Source organism: Tenrec ecaudatus, chromosome 6 (genome assembly GCF_050624435.1).
Source record: "Tenrec ecaudatus isolate mTenEca1 chromosome 6, mTenEca1.hap1, whole genome shotgun sequence".
Lineage (NCBI taxonomy): Eukaryota > Metazoa > Chordata > Mammalia > Afrosoricida > Tenrecidae > Tenrec > Tenrec ecaudatus.
Window position 1 is genome coordinate 105,950,785 of NC_134535.1, and position 19,306 is coordinate 105,970,090.

General features: G+C 39.8%; 1 protein-coding gene and 1 non-coding gene across 2 annotated transcripts in view; both read left to right on the forward strand.

Annotated features, from left to right (window-relative positions):
* The window catches only part of LMNTD1 (lamin tail domain containing 1), a 153,161-nt gene that overhangs the window by 93,377 nt on the left and 40,478 nt on the right, over window positions 1-19,306 (forward strand). The window lies entirely within an intron of this gene.
* LOC142452212 (small nucleolar RNA SNORA9) lies at window positions 10,869-10,999 on the forward strand. Its single transcript, XR_012785241.1, has one exon. It is a non-coding gene; the product is annotated as a small nucleolar RNA SNORA9 (small nucleolar RNA).

Here is a 19,306-nt window from a genome sequence, read left to right on the forward strand (position 1 = left end):
CACCCTAGAGAAACAAGAGTTTCACCATGCTCATTGTAGCACTATTCACAATAGCAAGAAGATGGAAACAACCGTGTGTTCCATCAGTGAAAAAATTTATAAATAAACTTTGGTCCAGACACGCAATAGTGTGGGGCTTTTGTCTGGCATGTTGAGAATGGCCACTTGCCTTCATAGGACTAGGGAGCATACACTCATGCTCTAAATCAGTGGTTCTCAACCTTCCTAAGCCGCGACCCCTTAGCACAGTTCCTCGTGTTGGGGTGACCACCCACCCCAACCATAGAATTATTCATCACTGTCATTTTGCTACTGTGATTAAGTGGGCGACCCCTGTGAAAGGGTCGTTTGACCCCCAAAGGGGTCATGACCACAGGTTGAGAACCACTGCTCTAGAACATAGCAGTTGCCTAGCACCTCTGAGCCCAGTACTTTCCCACTCCACAGATAATGGTCATGCAGCCTTCAAACCACACAAAGGACCTTTCTGTCTGGGAGAAGGACATGCATGTACACTTGCTCAGGAGATTTCTCAGAAGTTCTCAAGGAGACCAATCTCATTATTCATTCATGAGAAATGTTTTATCATACGTTAACACACTCTAACACATTTCTGCAAAATACATGCTTTATGGGTTTTCCTAGTCAGCAGAATTCCCAAAGACTAGGAGAAAGTCTCATCTCTAGGTCTGGAGACTCCCACGATGTGGCATTGCTCCATGAGACCCTGCCCAGCGAGGGCAGGGCAGTTCAGATGTTACTGCCTAGGACAGGTGGTAGGGGAGTGGGCCCCACCACTTGGTATATCACAAATAGTACCAACCGGAAGCAGCAAGTCTCACAGAACTCCAAAATGGCCTGCTCGTAGGGAGCAAAAAGACCTTTGGTACCCGGAGAAAAGGGAATGAAGTGGTAACAGAGAAATGACACGTGTACTAGAGAAAGACTCAAGAACATAATACCCTTACAGATGCTGCTTCTCCTTCTCACGTGGGCCACATCCCCGAGACCTCTGTTTCCTGACAGTGTCCATCCCTCCCTGATTAGACAGGCCTTCCTTGATTCCTATTGCCTGCAACCAACAAATCTTATCTAATATAATAAATTCCAAAGAGGCCAAGTTTTGTCTTCACATGAAGAACTTTCTAATAAATAATAGAGTTGTCTCAAAATAGAAAGAGTTCTTTCATCATTTTCAGGTTGAGACAGCCCTCGGCAGTGCATAAAAAAAGTTTCTGTTCATTTTAAATGGTCTAACTAGATTACCAGAGGAACCCTGCAGCTAACCCAAAGGTCAGCAGTTCAAATCCACCAGGCGCCCCAGAAGACAGATGGTTCTTTCTGCTCCCATAAACAATTACAATCTCAGAAACCCACCGGCGGCAGTTCTACCCTGCCCTGTAGGGGTGCTATGAGTTTCCATCTACTCAATGGCAGTGGGTTGAGTTGAGATAACCCAGAAAGTCCCTGCCCACCCAGAGGTCCTCTGACAAATATCAGGAAAGATGTGCTTTGCAAAATAGGATTATTCCAGTATCTGGAAAATAATAAAAGAATGAGTCTCCAAGTCTTCAACAATATTTTAAAGTTGAATGTGTAAAAGTGCATAACACTACAGGGAGTGGTAGGGAGGAGGCAAGACATTTTTGGCAGATTCTAGATTAAAAACTGGTTGGTAAACCAGGGTGAAATTTTACAGTGATTTATCTTGTATTAAATTAATTCACCAAAAAAAGTCTAAAAGTTATGTGTTACCATAAAAATCTCTTAGAAAAATATGAGATAACGTAGCTTTGAATATATGTTGTGATTCACTAGCTAAAATGAAAATAGAAAACGAATCTCAACACTTAGTTGCACTCTCTTGATATCGCTGCCTACAGCGCCCTCTAGTGGCAAATGAAGTAGGCACGGAACGATGGAAAAAATGACTCAATATTAACCAGGTCTGTTAAACTCGTTGCTAAGATTTTCATGAAAATATGAACTTTTACACTTCCAATTGGTAACTTAATGTTATGTTTGGCAAGAAATTAAACTTTTATAAAGTATCACAGCGTACACCTTAAAGCACAATATTCCAACGCCAATTTTCCCTGTGGTTTTCCTGAACACATGCCAAACAGCACAGGAAAATAACCATCTGTCATGCCTTATGAGGGCATTTTTGGGTCACAACTTCTACTAGTACCTTAAAAGAAAATAAGATCTATGTTCCTGAGGACGAAATCAGTGTTTCAAATCCTTGTGCTTCTAGCTCCAGCTACCTGCAGAAATTATAACTTCAGACAATAATAACTCTTGTTATCACTTTCAAGATCTTATCAGAATCGTGAATTCACCAACCAGATAGAGTCATTTGGCTTGAGAATTCTTCAAATCACTGCTCTCAGCTGCTGGTGTAAGCCAATCAAAACAACCGTTACAGGTACAGGAATAAAGTCTCTCTAACCCCAGCCCAGCAAGGAGCTTCCCAAAGGAACTATAGCTGAAGTTACAAAAAGCAAGAAGACACTTTTCACAGCTCTCTCACCGATCATTCAAACCCACCAATTGCTGTCTCTGGAGACTGTTCTTCCTTTCTGTCCTTTCCTAGCATCTTCCTCGTAGATTCAAACAACCTTGTAGTCCCTTCAGTAAATGAATATCTGTGTGATTCTGAGACACCTAGACCTCCTTGTCAAAACTAGTGTGGCAGTTATATAATTGTTCTCTTAAGGATTAAGAGTGTAGGGGTGGGTGGAGTCTAGCCTGTCAATCAGATCACAGCCAATGAGGCTTCTGTGTGGGCATGGCCTTCTCCTGAGAATTCTGGGAAACCTGGTATTTCCTCCTTGGAGGTGGGAGACTCTCTGCTCACACCCTGGGAGACATAGCAGCTGACAAGACACCTGGGCCCACCCTGATGCAGCCCTGGGTGCTGGAGAAGCCCTGCAGAGACCCCTGCTAGCACTGAGATATTTCCAATGCCACTGGATCCAGAGACTTTCTACCCACTGGCCTGTGATCTACATTCAGCATGATTGCATGTGTTTCGTGAGTCTGAGGAGGACTTTATAGATTGGTATCGGACGTATGAGCTAATATCGGACTTATGGACTTGATCTGGACTGGGCTGGGATGTTCTCTCAATGTTCAATTGCTCTTGTATATAAATCTCTCTTTTTATATATATAAATCTCTTTCTTATACACATGTGTGTCCATGGATTTGCTTCTCTAGTCCACCCAAAGCCTAACACAACTATAGTTGTATGAAAGCCTTTTACCTGAATCCCTTTGATTAAGGGTATTACTATTCTGTGCCAGGAATATCATCTCTCTGGAAAGAAACTCATCTTCATGGTCCTTCTCAATACTTGCCCTCATGAAGTGATCACTGAAGTATGGGTGCTATATCAAAGGGTGGTGAAGAAATCAGATGATGTCCTCCTGATCAGAAAGAATAGTTCCTACTATCTTAAAAGCTGGTCTTAAACATCATCTGAGGGACATGTTAGGTAAGGTCGTATGGGAGGAGCACACCAGCCTATGTGACCCAAAGGTTATAAATAATAAAATCCAAGACCAGAGGAGGGAATTGGATTAGAACTGTCATTCTCAGCACCCTGTTTACTGATGGCAATAGATGACAGTCACTCACACTCTCTGGCATCAAGTTGGTACTGGCTCATAGCAACCCTATAGGACAGGGTAGAACTGCCTCTGTGAGTTTCCAAGGCTATATGTCTTTATGGGAGTAGAAAGTCTTATCGTTCACCTGCAGAGTGACTGGTGGATTTGAAGTGCCAACCTTGCAGTTAACAGCCCAATATGTAATTGGTATAAGACCAAAGCTCCTATGTATGGCAATGAAAGCCCAAAGTCCATCTGTAGAGTCCCCATACAAACTCAGTCTCCATTGAATCCCCAGACTACTGGCCAGGAGTATGAACAGCCTTGCCTTCAGACAGGGTGGTTTTGGAAAATGGATACTGTACATGTAGTTAGGTTAAAATTTAACCTATTACAATTTGTTTTCCTTTTTAATCCATTTTTAAATTTTTGTTCTAATTTCTATTATCCTTCTGCTTTCTCTTGGATTGAGGTTTTTCTGTTTTATCTTGATGCTGTTAGGGTTCTTGTATGATTTTCTTTATATTTGATCTAGGATAGGTGAAGCTATACAGTAATGAGATTAATACCATTCCTTAGGGTTATGACAGCAGTCCTGTGGTACAGTGGTAACACACTGGGCTGCTAAATGCAAGGTCGGATGCTCAAAACCACCAGCAAGCTCTGAGGGAGAAGCACCAGGCATTCTGCTCCTGTACAGAATGACAAGCTAGGAGACTCACAGGGCAGACCTGCCCTGCACTAGAGAGGCAATATGAGTCAAAATTGACTCAATGGCAGTTAGTTTGGGGTTTTTTTTTGGGGGGGGGCGCATTATGGCAGGGGAGGCTGGGGGATAATGGAAGGCTAATAATGAGTACAAGAATGAAGAAAATGTTCTAAAATTTACCGTGGTGATGAATGCACATTTATTTTTAATATATTTAAAGCATTAATTAGTATAGTACACGAATTGTATGTCACTAGAACTATTTTCTAAAAAGAAGCACGTCTTTAAATAGGTATGCTGAGAATTGACATGGGCCATCAGTATCCATCTTAATCCTCTTTGCACAAGACTGAGACGGCCACACTCTAGGAAGGATCAACATTTCCTGGCTCTGTGTTACTAACGTGGAATCCAAATGCGCACTACTCTGTGCTGGGAGAACTGTTGTTTTCCCAGCGTAGACTCAGTTTAATGAGGCTATCTGAATTTGGATATCATTTTTTCCATGACTAGTTCTGATTTAACATAAATACCTCCGCTTTGGGAGTCAAATGACTGGCCTGTGTGTCAACCCAACATTCCCAAGGACTTGGGTGGATTGCTCAATAAATCATTTAGGCAAATCAGCTAGGGAAGTGTCCAGAGACTCAAAGCAAATGGTTGACAATTTTACCTATACCTGGCACTAGATCAAATAAGAAAGTAAAAAATATATATAGATCTCACAAGGAAAGCACATAGTAAGTATGATGTGTCCTAAAGTATGTTTCCCACTATGATTCCTAACTTATTTGACCACGGAAACGTTTTTCCCCTCAGAACCAGCATTGTGAAAAACACACATTAAGAAATGTTAGTGAAGGATGGTCTCTGAAAGTTTTCAAATTCAAGATGTATTCTCAATGCCACTGAGTTGATTCCAAATGCCCAATAAATGTCCTCCATGACATTAGTCACAATTCAACTCATAAACCACATGTGGCTATGTCTGCCATATTGGACAGCAGTGAACAGAACATCCCATTAACATCATACATTTCACATGAGAACATTAGTCTAGAGTTTTCCCATAACCTCCTCATAATATCCAAACTCCATAAAAAAGACTCACATAAATAGTAACTTAGCAGTAGAAAAAAACTCAGGCCACATGTAAACTAAGCAGTTAAAGTTAACATCCCCCGTAGTGGGGCAAACGGACGGCGTGTACTCCCTGGTGTGAGCGTCTGAACAGAACACAGCATCCCCTGTGCAGTAGTTCTGCCAAAGAAACAACCTGAATCGAATCATGAGGAAACATCAGACAAACCCAGATTGAAGGATAGTCTGCAAAGTTATTAGCTTGTACTCATTAGAAAGGTCAAGGGAGACAAAGAAATGCCAAAGGGCTGTATCAGATTAAAGGAGAAATTACAATTGAATCTAATATGTGATCCTGAAATAGATCTTTTACCAGGAAAACAAAATAATAATATAAAGGAAATTATTGGTACAACTGATGAAATTTGAATATCAACAGTGAATTATAAAATGGAATGATAAGAATACTAAGTTGCTTTATTTTTTGATAATTATTTGTGGCCATGTAGAAGACCATCCTTCATCTTTGCAAACATTTTATGAAATACTAAGTAGTTATTTAAACAAAATACTAAGTAGTTAAGAGTAAATGAGTACTTCATGTTCCCATAAAGTTAAATACTGATGGGCTGACCCCATGTTCCCAGCAGCCCTGCTCACATTAGCGAGGAGAAGGAAGCGACCTCGATGCCCTCAGTGGGAGAATGGATAAAGAAAGTCGGCCACAGACGCACCATGGCGTACGATGCGCCACGCAAGAGAAAGAGCAAAGCCACAAAGCTCTCCGTGACATGGATAGACCTGGAGAGCATCACGCTGAGTGGGATTAGTCAATCACCAAAGGACAAATATGTATATGAGACCACTGTTATAAGGAATAAATATTTTTTAAACCAAGATAAAGGCTTTTACATCAAAGAAAGCAGGCTCTGGAAACTGCCAACTAGGGAGGGTAAGGAAGAGAAGCTAAAGCAATGAGCCGGAAGTGGATGGGTGGCTGTTAACTTGAGGGAAATGGAAGGTAACCGTCCACAGGAGAGAAGGCGCAAGCAAGGAGCGGGTGAAGGGTAAACTATCGAGTGTTTAATGAACAGTGTGAACGGTGAATACAATGCTGATGGCAGGAGATGTAAAACCCCACCTAATTTACAATAAAAATGGGGGGGGCGGGTATTGAGTATTTCAAAGCAAATGAGCACTCTATGTCCCAATTTAAAGTGAAGAAAGCAGTTTTTCCCTAAATGCACTGAAGAGTTTTGGGGGAAATGTACAGAGCAGTGGGCACTTTAAAGGGTGAATGGCAGCATGTACATTGGGAAAGGATACTGAGCTGTAAAAACCAAGTAGGAATGTATTTCCTTTTCTTCTTTTTCAATCTGTTACCTTCCAGAGCTGAACTCACAGCCTGGAAGTGCATGACAGGCGCTGCCCTAGAGCACCAGGATAATGCCCCTCATCTGGTCCAGGATTGGTCAGAGGGAGTGAGGAAAATTCCCTGGGCCTCATTCTTCTCCCTTGCCCCAACCCCAAGCAATTCCACAGTGGAACAGAGATAACAAGAGCTGTGCAGATATCTAAGATTTAGGAGGAGGGGACCCCTTCCCTCTGACCACTATGGATGCAAGAGTGCGGGGAATCCCTGTGGCTTTTTCTCTCCTTGTAATCCTACCACTTGGTTCTGTAGGTCAACACAGTTTCAGGAAGTACACAAAAGAACAGGGAAGCTAAAGTTGTTGTTATCTAATCACAACACCAGAAAAGAGGTCCCTGAGAGCAGGAGCATTTCCCTGGGGGAATTTCTCAAGAGGTGGACATAGAGATCCTGGTGGTGCTGGAGCAACAGCACTCTAGCTGAGAGGAATTACTAAGAGGCAGAAGAAGGGCAAATGTGAAGGTGGGGCAAGAAGAAGGTAAAAGGAAACAGAGGAAAGATCTAGGAACCAAAGCTATGGATAGAGGTGTAAACATAGGTGTATACATATGTACATATATTAATTCATAAAAATAGAGGTATTAGCTTATGTACATATATTTGTATGGCAATACAATGAGGTAGTGGGTGGACTTTGGGCCTCTGCTCAAGCCCTCCCTCAACAGCCTGACTGTTCTAACAGCCTGACATTCTGTAGTTTTCACCCTACCAGCACAATCGCTAAAGAAAAAAGAGGTGCACAAGCAAATGTGATGAAGAAAGTGGATGGTGTCTGACTATCAAAAGACATAGTGTGTGGAGTCTTAAAGGCTTGAAGTTAAACAAGCAGCCATCTAGCAGAGAAGCAACAAGCCCACATGGAAGAAGCTCACCAACCTGTGAGACCATGAGGTGTCAGTGGGATCAAGTAACAGGCATCAGAAGACCCAAAACCAACAAACAAATAAACATATTGCTGAAAATGAAGGGGGATCAAAGCAGAGACCCCAAACCCATCTGTACACAATAGGACTTCCCCTCACAAAGGGTCACAGGGAAGGGATGAATCAACCAGGGTGCAGTGTAGTGCTAATGGAGCTTTGAGGCTTCCTCCCTGCCCACTATTATGACCCCAGTCCTACCTTTCAGTTCTGGCTAGACTGGAGTATGTAAACTGATAAGAGCTCTCAAACTCCACACATGGAATCCAGGCCAGATAAACCCCTCAGGAACATAAATAGGAATAGCAATACCAGGTGGATAGAGGGAGGTGGGGGGAGGAGGGAAGGAAGGGGGAACTGGTCACAATAAGCCACACATAACCACACCTTCCCCCTGCAGCCCCCGGGGAGTGGGGTGGGGGACAAACAACAGAAACTGTGGCTAAAGGGAGACAGCAGTCAGTGTTAAGATATGAAAATAATAATACTTTATAATTACCAATGGATCACAAGGGTAGGAAGGAGGGAAAAAGGAAGAGCTGATAACATGGACTCAAATAGAAAGTAAATATTTATAAAACAATGATGACAACATATACACAAATATGCTTCGTACAATTAATGTATGGATTACTATGAGAACTGTAAGAGCCCCAATAAAATGATCTTTTAAAAACAACAATAATAATAATAATAATAAACAAAGAGTAAAAAAAGAAAGTTTGGCTTTGAGAAAGGTAGTGGGTGACTTGCACAAAGGAAAAATCCCAATGATACTGTAAAGTCTTTAAAAACTGCATTGACATTGGAACCACAGCCAATGAAGATAGAAATGTCCAATTTAAACATAACTAGCTCAATTGTCTGCAGAAATAAACAACTGGAACATTTTCCAAGGAATATAAATAAAGTCGAATGTTCCATAACACAATATTCAAAATGCCCAGTATAAATCCAAATCACAAAGAACTAGTAAAATACTGATATCTCACAAAGACAGTGATAGTCACAACCATGAATGCTGTGTGCTTCATGCGCCTGAATCATGGACTGTTATAAGGTTTCTAAGAACCCCCAGTTAAATGATTAATTTTTTTAAAAGTTAGGGGGAATGAATGCTGATTTCACAGATAAAGGGAATTACCAAGGACTTTTTAATTTTTATTTAAACATTTCTATAGTTGGAGCCTACAATTCAAGAGCTGTGTAGCCATCATCACAATGCATTTCAGAGCATTTCCCATCTTTGCACTCATTATTTTTAGCTCCACATTCCCCTCAACCTCTCCTGCCACAGTCCTAAGAAATTACCAATCTACTTATTGTCTGTAGAGGTTTACCTGCCCTGGATTTCATATAAAGGAAATAATTTTTTAAATCAACAATAATAACAAAGTAAGATAGATAAAATATCAATTAAAAAAGCTTAAAATAATAAAAACTAAATGAAATTAAATATAGGTCAAAACAGAAAATAAATGAAAACAAAGACTTCAAAGTAGTTATCATAATTGCAGTCCAATAAATAACTGTGAAAACATTTGAAACAAATAGAAAGAGTAAAGTCTCAGCAAAAGAAAAGAAGAAGAAAGAAAAACTGATATCAAGGGGCTCAAGAAAAAGATAATGTTTTTAAATTGGTGATGGGAATATTTGTACATATCTGCTTAATATAATGGGTGTATGGGCTATTGTAATATATGCAAGAGCCCCCCTAAAATGATTTATTAATAAAAAAGAGAGATTATAAAACAGAATCAAAAGGAAAATTTAGTACTGAAGAATACAACAGCAAAATGAAAAATGTATGACATGTGCTCACTAAATAAAAAGAAATTATAAAGGAGAGAACCAATAAATCTGGTGATTTTCAAACCACTGACTTTGTGGTTAGCAGCCCAATGCATAACCACTATACCACCAGGGCTCCTAATTTGAAAACAGATCAATGGAAATTACTCAATATGAAGAGTGATTTTTTTTAATGAACAAAGAGAGTCTAAAAAAAATCTATGGGAAAAAAGCAAAACATTTAATATTCATGCCCTTGCTATCTCAAAAAGAGACCAGAAAATATATCTTTCCCCCCAGAAGCAAGAAATAAAGGCTTAAAATTTCCAAATTTTGCAAATGATGTACACCCTCAGATTCAAGAAGCTCAGCAAATGAAAGAAATTCAGGGAATAAACCTGAAGAAGTACAAGTAAAGATAATATCACAATCAAACTGCTAGAAACTAAAGGCAAAGAGATAACCAAAGAAAAATAATTCAAACAATGTCCTATTACTACTCAGAAACCATGAGAGGCAGAAGGCTCCCATGAAACATTTTTCAATTGCCAAAAAATTAAATTTCAATTCAGAATTCTATATCCAGTGAAATATCCTACAGGAATGTAGGCAAAATAAAAGCATTCTCAGATAAAGAAAAGCTGAAAAAATGTAACCAACAAACCTGCTTAAAAAATACAACAAAAACAATGAGGGTTTTTTGCCAGACAAAAAGGAAAGTATAAGAATGGGAAAGATGAAATCACAAGAAAAAGGAAGATCAAGAGAAATAGTAAAATAAGACTACTTTTTCTACTTTCAGTGCTTTCAATGTTTAAGGCTGTGGAAAGTGAAACTTATGATAGTCAATGACAGTTTTCAATGTAGAGATGCAGTGGGGATAATGAAAGATAGTAGTCTACAAGAGGGAGAAAAGAAATCAAGGAGTAGGTGAAGGGTAAGGTATTGGGCAGAGGTGATAAATTTCAGTTGTTGAAGACAAAGCTGATGATGTGAAATGTAAACCCCACCTAAATGACCATAAAAATTGATACTGTGTATATTTAGTATTTAAGAGAAAATGAGCATTCTTTGTGTTCAAATTAAAATAAGAAGGCAGATTCTACCCAACTTTTCCCCTACATGAAATGAAAAACTTAATAAAATGAGGGACTAATACATGGAACCGCAAAACTAGTGGTACTCCGTCATCCTGTGATGCTCACCTTCCTGACACCATCGTTGAAGACAAACGTGTGCATAAGCAAATGTGATGAAGAAAGCTGATGGCACCCAGCTATCAAACGATATAGCATCTGGGGTCTTAAAGACTTGAAGATAGATTGCAAGCCTTCGGCGTGCCTGGGTTTGGAGTAACCCTGTGCATTCCTTCAGTGCTTGCAAGAGCAGCTTTGAAGTGGTTTGAGGCCTTGCTCTATAATACCTACAGAGCAAGGTTATAGAAAAAAAAGAAGAAAAAAGAGACTTGAAGATAGATAAGTGGCCATCTATCTGAGAAACAACAAAGTTCACATGGAAGAAGTACACCAGCCTGTGTAATCACGAGATATTGATAGGATCAGGTATCAAGCATCAAAGACCCAGAACAACAACAACAAAAAACATATCGATGTGAATGAGGGGGAGAACAGAGTGGAGACCCAAAATCCATCTATAGACAAGTGGACATCCCCTCACTGAAGGGTCACAAGAAAGAGACAAGCCAGTCAGGGTGCAGTATAGCACCGAGAAAACATACAACTTTCCTCTAGTTCTTTAATGCTTCCTCCCTCCACCCATTATCATGACCCCAATTGTATCTTACAAATCCAGGTATACCAGAGTATGTACCCTGGTACAGATAAGAGCTCACAACACAGGGAATCCAGAACAGATAAACCCCTCAAGGACAATAATGAGAATAGTGATATCAGGAGGGTTGGGGACGGTGGGGAGAGAAAGGGGGAACTGATCACAATTGACATATAACTCCCTCCCCCCAGGGGGATGAACAACAGAAAAGTGGGTAAAAGGAGACAGTAGTCAGTGTAAAGACATGAAAAATATTTATAAATTATCAAGGGTTCATGAGGGAGGGAGGGTGCGAGAGGGAGGAAACAATGAGGAGCTGATAGCAAGGACTCAAGTAGAATGAAAATGTTTTGAAAATGATGATGGCAACATTTGTATAAATGTGCTTGACACAATGGCTGGATGGATAGATTGTGATAAGAGCTGTAAAACCCCCAAATGAAATTATTTTTAAAAATAGAAAGTAAATATCTAAAAAATAATGATGGTAACATATGTACAAAAATGCTTGATATCATTGATGTATGAATTGTTATAAGAGTTGTTAAGAGCCCCCAATAAAATAATCTTTTAATAATAATTTTTTTAAAAAACGAAAAAAATCACTAGTGGTACCAAAGTACTAAAGGAGAGGACAAGAAGGTGAGGTAAGGATTCTACATTCCATTTGAAGAAAGGAAATATTAACTCTATGAATAGTTTATCATTTATAGTCTCTAAAAATTAAAAAAAATTTTAAATCTTCAAACAAGACACCCTGAAAATCTTTTACATACATTAAAATTATACTAAAAACATTAAAATCTTCCAAAAGAAATCATACAATAGGAAACAGAAGAATAAAAAGAGGAAATAAGCAAAACAACAAATAATAAAATAGTAGACATAAATCCAAACCTGACAATTATTATATTAAATGTAAATGACTTAAACTCATCAATTAAAAGACAAGTTATAAGACTGGATATATAAAAAAGAAGAACTGACTCAATGCATTAAAAATAAATAAATAAGAAAGAAAATGAAATATAATGGCATAGGTAACTCAAAATTAAAATGTTGAGAAAAGATAAAACATGTAAGCAATAATTAAAAGCAAATTTAAGCAACATAATCAATATAAGACAAAAAAGACTCAAGTGAGAAAAATTACCCATTACACAATGGTAATGGGGAAAATGCACTAAGAAGGCATAACAACCTTAAATATGTAGCAATCTAAAAACAATCTCAAAATATATGAAGCTAAGACTAATATAACTGAAAGAAGAAATGATATGTACAAATCCACAATTTATAGTTAGAAATGTAGACATTCTTCTTTAAATAAACGATAGACAAAATAGTGAAGAGATTGAACTAAAAGTCTAGCATGAGGGAGTTTGGGTGAGATGTAACTTTCCAGCGTCCGGACTGCACAGAAAAAGGTGCCTGGCTTGATAATCCATGGATGTGACGTTGACTTCAATCCATGGCAATCTCTTGTGCTGCAAGCAGAACTACTCCATAGGATTTTCATGGGTTTACACAGGTACTTAAAGTCACTGAATTGTACAGACATTTATGGAAGATCAATTATACTGTTGGTAAATTTAATAAGAAGAATAGCTTTTTGAAAGAGAAAGAGTTTGGTAGCTCCCATCTGTATCCCTGGGTTGTCTGACTCCTGCCAGAGTGCATGGACATTACCCTGGGAATTTGCGTAGGTAGTAGCAATTCCTCTAGGCCCGGCCCCTTGTGCTTTTTAAGCTTACCTCGGTGGACTCATGTTGTATTTGTCCTTTTGTGCTTGTCTTACTTCACTTAGTATAATTTCCTCCAACTCTTCCCATGCAACAATGTGCTTTGTACGTTCACCACTGCTTTTGAGGGATGTTTAGTATTCCATTGTAGATACATAAACATGTGTTTTTTTTATCATGGAAGCTTATCATCTAATGTATACTGTTCTCAAGCTTTCCTTATAACAAAAATACTTTTCACATTAATGAATATCAATCTATATAAATAAAAAGTACATGTATGGATTCACTAAAATTATGTAACCAATTGACCTTCATAGATTATTAGATTCTAGTAATTTTTTCTTTACCATAAACATTATTGTGATGAATTTTATTTTTATTTTATTTTAGTGGGGGCTCTTACAGCTCTTATCACAATACATACCTATATCCATTGTGTCAAACACTTCTGTACACATGTTGTCATCATCTTTTTCAAATCATTTTCTTTCTACTCAATTTTCCCCTCTCCCTTCCCCACCATCCCCCATGTCCCCTTAATAATTTATATATTTTTTCATGTTTTACACTGACCACTGTCTCATTTCACCAAAATACATACACATTTTATAGCATTTTTTCAATTTTTCTGAATGTTTAAAATCATACCAAGAGAAAAGAAGAGGACTTCCAGCAAGATGGCACCCAGGTAAACAGCTTGAATCAAGAGCTCCACGGCGATCCGTAAATTCACCAAATAGGAGACCGAGTGGGGGATTCAGCTAAGTGAATTAACTCCTATAGCAAGCCAGAGTACGCCCTAGGCCAGGGAGCTGACCATCCCCCTGCCAAGTTAGCCATGCCCCACATCCCCTAGGCTCTGCCCTAAGTTTGCCCATGACACTCACCACTGCAAGCAGCCCTCTTCTCCGCACACGGTGCCCCAGTCCGCAGCTCCAGCAGCAGCGGCTGTTCCCTGTACACAGTCCACCTGAGGCAAGCCCTGCAGTGAACGAACCTACACACACTGCCAGTCCATGACCATACCCGTCCCAATCGGAACCCACCCCTACTGCTGTCCCCCACATGTAGCTCAGGTGCCTGCAGCTGAGTTTTTGTAATACCAACTGCAGTAGGAGCCAACCAGCCATCTGTGCAGGGCTCCCAGAGCCATGAACAGAACACTTCAATATCTACATGGTGTCCAACAGTGACCCATTAGCCTGCAGCAGGATCCCTCTACAATGAGTGACTGCAGCTCTTAGCTGCAGTCAGAACCCATCCGGGGTCCTCGGCAGATTGTCCCACAGGGCCATCCTGGACACTGCAGCCCTCTGGGGAGTCTTTCCCAGACTAGTGGCTTCCTGATGGGCCATCTCCAGTCCTGAATTATTCCCTCGCAGCAGCTGTAGTCCCACAGCTTCTCCACTGGGTCTCTTCCAGCCCTGAGCCTAAACATGGTAATACCACAACAGAGCAGTTTCTCTGCTGGCCCACCCCCAATACCAGGGCAGTCTTGCAGTAGTGCCATGGAACTGTGGACTCTGCCAGGCAGCGACTGACCCTGGGGATTACCCATGGTATCTCTGTAAACCCACGGCTTCTGGCCCAGATTTGTGCACCACCCATCCCAGCAGTATCCTGGCCAGCCCAGACCAGTCCTGGGGAAACATCATAGGCATACCTGGATGGTCTGAAATCATACCTACATGTGCCACAGGCCCCCTTCCAGGCATCCCCACTGCTGCCAACCACACTGCTGAGGCAGCTTCCTTACAGAGTAGCCCGATACCCAAATGCAGCAAGCTACAGCAGGCCCTAAAATCACTCTTACCAGCCCCACAAGGAGAAAGCTCAAGGTCTCCATGTCTTTCAGGAATATGGAGCCAAGCGCCACAAAAATGACATGCAAAGAGCAACCTTCCTCAACACTCTCAACAAGAAAACAAGAGAAACCAAATGCAATGTCAGAGGTAGCCTCAAACATAATGACTGTCATAGAAGAAGCAGACATGGATCTACTACAAAAATAAATCCTCAGAATAATTCTTGGAGTCAGACAGAATATAATGGGAGTAATACAGAATAATGATACAATGATTGAGGAGACAAAATTCTCACAGATGGGATAAAGTCCACACACCAAAAGTAAATACAGGTTAAACAGCGAGGTAACAGAAACAAAAAAGATAAGAGTCCTCACCAACAGACTAGATGAGGTGGAGAATCATACGAGTGATCACGAAGACAATTAGAGGCAGAAGAAAACCCAAAATCAACGAGGGATGCTATGAAGAGGAACAATACTCAAATAATAGGAATACCGAATGAGACACAGTGAAGGAGTCAACAATGGAAGAAATCTTCCCCAACTTAAAGAATGAGAATCATATAATCATACGGCAAGCAGACAGGACACCAATTAGACTAACCCCCAGGAAGAAATCACCAAGACACATCATAGTTAAATGATCCAACTTTGAAGAAAAGGAACGAGAACAGCTAGAGAAAAAAAGGCCGTCACATACAGTGGTACAAAGGTAAGAATATGCTTCAATCAGCAGATACCATGAAGAGGAGGAGAGTGGAGTAATATCTTCTGAAAGTTGAAAGAGAGCAAAGCCAATCCAAGAATCCTCTATCCCACCAAACTGTCTATCAAGATAGATGGAGATGTAAGTGTCATCCCAGACAAGGAAAAACTCAAAGAATACATTACAAGACACCCCATCTTGTGACAAATCCTTGCTGACTCACTGTGGTCAGAAGATCAACATTCACCAAGTATAAATAGGAGACCACCACATCGTGCTACTCCACCTGTAAGCCAATATGCCGAAAACAACCACCATGATAACATTGGCTCAAGGGTGAAAAGAGATATGAAAGCACCCAACACAAAATGTACGGGATGACAACCATGTGTCCACAGTTGGTGGCAATAACTCTGAATGTCAACAGTCTGAATTCACCCATTAAAAGACAAAGGTGGATTGGGGGGGGGGGGTAGGCATATAAAAAAATAAAAGACAAAGGCTTACAGATTGGCTCAGAAAACATAACCGAACAATCTGTTACCTGCAAGAGATCCACCTTCAGCTAAAAGACAAAAATAGGGTAAGAATAAAATGCTGGCCAAAAATATACCAAGCAAACAGCAACAACAACAAAAGGCAGGGGTTGCAATTTAATCTCGGACAAAATCAATCTCAAGGTACAAATCACAACAAAAGATAAGGCTGGTCACTATATAATGCTAAAAGGATCAGTAGATCAAGAACCAGTGAGCATGATAAATATATAAGTGTCTAACAAGAGACTTGTGAAATTTGTCCAACAAATTCTTTTAAAAATGAATAGAAATCACAGACTCAACAATCATAGTAAGTGGCTTCAATACACTGCTACCAGAGAAAGATAGGCCATCAGGAAAGAAACTCAGGCAGGAAGCTACCCAGCTAACCACCACAATTAGTCAACTTGACCTGACAGACATTTATAGAGCTCTCCAACCAAATGCAAAAAAAAAAAAAAAAATCACCTTCTTTTCAAGTGCATATTGCTCTTATTCAAAAATAGACCACATGCTGGGGCACATATTGAGCCTGAGTAAATTCAAGCATATAGAGATCACTCAGATGTCCCTCTTGGGCCACCACACCACAAACCTGGAGATAACAAAAGGACAACCAGAAAAACAAGGGCAAACAACTGGAGGATGAATTAAGATATTCTGCAGAATGAGTGGGTATTGACCCAAAGTAGAGAGGAAATTAGAAAGTTTTTAGAAACTAATGAGAATGAGAACTCGACATACCAAAATGTATGGGACACAGCAAAAGCAGTTATCAGAGGTTGATAGCACTTAAGGCACATATGAAAAAGGAAGAGAGACTTGTGGTTGCTATGCTATCACAAAATCTTCAGCAACTAGAATAGAGTCAGCAGAACAATTCCTACAACAGCCAAAGAAATAATAAAAATCAGGGCCAAAATAAAAGAGTGGGGAGACAGAAGAATAATGCAAAAAATCAACACAGCAAAAAAATCTTTCAAAGGATTAACAGATTTGAAACACCACTGGGAAACCTAACCAAGGATAGGCAGGAGCAAACATCAATACCCAGGATGAGAGATGAATCAGGGGAAATCACAACAGCTCCTAATGAGATTAAAAGCATAATTATAAACTATGAAAATCTGTATTCCTGTATTCTAAAGGATTTAAAAACCCGAAAGACCTGGACAAACACTTGGAAAAACAATCCCTCCCTAGAATATCCCGGATAGAAGTTAAGAACCTCAATAGACTCATAGCAATAGAAGAAATAGATATGATTATCAAGAATCAACCAATGAAAAAAACTCTCGTGCCAGACAGCTTCACAGAATTCTACCAAGCATTTAGGGAAGAGCTGACACCAATCCTGCACAAACTATAGAAAAAGACGGTAAACACCCAAACTCATTCTATGAAGCTAGTATAACACTAATACCCAAACCAGGCAAGGATCCCATAAGAATCGAGAACTACAGACCGATATCACTAATGAGCATTGATGCAAAAATCCTTAACAAAATAGTGGCCAATAGAATAAAAAAAGTGTATTAAAACAAATCATCCATCAAGACCAGGTGGTATTAATTCCAGGGATGCAGGGATGGTTCAACAACCAAAATTCCATCAACATCATCCATCACATTGAGAAGAAAATGGATAAGAACCATATATTAATATCAATAAACACAGAAAATGTATTTGACAGCATCAAACACCCATTCCTAATTAAGACACTCAAGAAGATAGGCAGAGAAGGGGGAAATTCCTCAAGTTAATACAAGCTTTCTATGAAAACCAACAGCCAGTGTCATGGTCAATGGAGAAAAGACAAAAACAATCCCACTGAAAAAGGGGACCAGAGAAGGATGTCCCTTGTCTCATCTATTGAACATCATACTGGAGATTCTAGCTCACAACATAAGGCAATGAAAGGGTATTAGAGACATTCATCTCGGGGAGGAAGGGGTGAAATTATCAGTATTTGCAGATGACATGATTCTATATACTGAAAACCCCAAAAGCTCCACAATAGGAGTACTGGCAGCAATAGGGGGATATGAAAATGTGGCTAGAATAAGATCAACACACAGAAATATATGGGATTGCTATATACATCAGACAAGACTACAGAAGAGGAGATGAAGTAGTCAGGGCCCTTCACAATAGCCAAGCAAAAATTGAAATACCTAGGGATATACCTAACCAAAAAAAAACCCCAAAAGATTTGTACAAGGAAAACTACAGAATACTACATAAGAAACCAAAAGAAACCTTCACAGATGGAAGAATATCCCATGATCTTGGAGTGGAAGACTCAGTATGGTAGAAATGTCAATCCTACCCAAGGCACTATATAAGTTTAACACTATACAGATATAAATACCAACAACCTTCTTCAAAGAAATGGAAAAATCGGCTACCAACTTCATATGGAGAATGAAGAAGCCCAGAATTGGCAGAGAACTCCTCAAGTAGAAAGACAAAGTCAGAGGGCTTGCTTTACAAGACTTTAAAACATACTACACAGCCACAGTGGTCAAAGCAGCATGTACAGGTATAATGACAGATGCTCAGACCAATGGAAGGGAACGGAAATAAAACCAGCAACATACAGACAACTGATCATCTATAAGGGCCCCAAAAAAATCACAATGGGAAATAGATGCCTTCTTCAACAAGTATGCTGGAAAAAATGGATATCTACATGCAGAAAGATGAAGCAAGATCTTTACTCCCCCATGCACAAGAACACACTTAAGATGGATCACAGACCTCAAAGTGAAACCATAGACTATTAGAGCCATCAATGAAGGAATCTGGACAAACCTGAGAACCTTGGCACAGGGAATACATAGGCTAACCGAAATAGGGAAGGACACATACAGAGAAGCTGAGATTGACAAATGGGATATACTAAGGATAAAACACCGGTGGGTATCAAAAGACTTCGCCAAGAGCTTAATAAGAGAACCTAGAGACTGGGACAAAATCTTTAGCAATGACACATCAGACAAAGGGCTTATTACTAAAATATATGATTCCCTAATAGCCTGCAACAAGACAAAAAGCAGAGTGCCCTCTGACGAGGTGGCAATGGACCTGAAGAGACATTTCACCAGCGAGGAAACATAAATAGCTGATAAAAATATGAGAAAATGTTCACGATCATTAGCCATAAGACAAA